Here is a 1,896-nt window from a genome sequence, read left to right as displayed (position 1 = left end):
CCGGGCTGCTCCGGGCCCTCGCCGGGCCCCAGCCGCTCCTCCCTCCGCCGCCCGGGCCTGCACGGAGCCGCCTGGAGGTCCAGTGGGCCCTGGAACATGGGATTCTACTCACGAACCCGGCCTTGAGGGAGGGGGCCCGAGTGCGTGCTGATCCGCGCTGCGCGGTAGCTCGTCTGGAGGGACCCGAGGCCCCGCGGAAGTTAGGGAATCCGATCTCAACGCGACTACTTCTGAGGGACTGGACATGCTTTTTATTGTATGGCTATTGTACCATATATGGCGTGACCTCGGTCGGTCCTTGGCTAGAATTTGAGAATCCTTAAATATGCAGAGAGATACAGAGGTTCCAGGAGGAGGAATTCAGCTCTCCTTAGCAGAGAGAGTCGCCTTCAGTAAGGGCATTGGCCACGTGAAGGGGAGAGCTGATGTGACCATCAAGTAAAAATTAATTTAAAAAAATGTAACCATTGTGTGGGAGTTGAGGGGGGAAATGCACCAGAATTAATGTTTAGCAGTTTAAAGGGCGCCCGGAAATGGGGGGAGTCTCCGAACTGAACTTTGGCAAGTCATTCCTTTGTGTGCTTTCTGTTTTTCAAGCATAAGCAAAACCTTGGAATTGCCATGAAATCATTCTTTCTTCACCCGCTTTCAGTTAGCAGGGAATGTCGGCTCTATGCCTCCCTGCAGGTTCCAGGCCCTGGTCCTCTCTAACCAGCCTTCCTGCAGTCGCCAGCCCCCGGCCGCCCTGGACGGCCTGTCCTTACTCACGTTCACCTCTTTTTTATGCTGGCATTCAAAGGATTTACCAGCTACAACCATCTCTTCCCTAGTCAGTCTTTCAGACATTTTCCACCAAACCAGGCCTCTGCTCTTTTCCCCCAGGCCCACCTGGCTGTGTCTGTATTCGTGCCTTCCATCATGATGTTTTCCCCTGCTCTTTGCTAATCCAAATGCACTAATTTTCTTAAGTCTCCGTCCATTACCTGACTAACCCTGCCCCATGAGGAACTCTGTTCGACTTTAAATTCCCAGACCACTTATGTTGCACTAAAGAAAAATGTTTGCAGAAGTTTTTCTAAAAAGTCCTTCAAAGGCTGAGGGTGACTTTTTTTTGTCCACGGCTCCTACAGCTACAAATAGAACTTCAATAAAATCGAATTAGTAGTTGCTCCATCTGTCTTGATGAATATTATGTAAATGTTTTATTTCTCCCAATTCTACTCTGTAGACTAATTTTATTGTAGTTCACGTTACACTAAATGCATAATAAATTATTGCTGAATGTATTTGGGAGCCTAAAAATTTGCAGAGTGCTATAATGGGATCACTACTTTTTTAAACTTAAAATTTAATCTTCCCATATAGATCATGCAAACTAGCTTCTTGGTCATTTTATTGTAAAATATTCTGCTTAAAATATTCATTTGAAACACAATGACAATAGTGTGGTAAAGGCCTGGGATGGGCAGTGGGTGTGGGCTAGAAGGGATGAATGGGGAAAAAAGGGAACATCTGTAATACTTTCAACAATAAAGTGAAGTTGTTGGTTTGTTTTTTTTAAATTAAGTCTTTATTATTCAGATTACCCCGTATCTCCCTTCCACCCGGTTCCCACCCTACCCTCTGCCCTTACCCTCCCCCCACTGTCCTCATCCGTAAGTGTACGATTTTTGTCCAGTCTCTTACCCCCCTCCCCCGAGAATTGTCACTCCACTCCCTTTCTATGCCCCTGATTCTATTATATTCACCAGTTTACTCTGTTCATCAGATTTTTTATTCACTTGATTTTTAGATTCACTTGTTGATAGATATGTATTTGCTGTTCATAATTTTTATCTTTCCCTTTTTCTTCTTCTTCCTCTTCTTAAAGAATACCTTTCAGCGTTTCATATAATA

Source organism: Myotis davidii, unplaced genomic scaffold (assembly GCF_000327345.1).
Source record: "Myotis davidii unplaced genomic scaffold, ASM32734v1 scaffold88, whole genome shotgun sequence".
In the NCBI taxonomy this organism is placed as follows: Eukaryota; Metazoa; Chordata; class Mammalia; order Chiroptera; family Vespertilionidae; genus Myotis; species Myotis davidii.
This window is presented reverse-complemented; position numbering follows the sequence as displayed.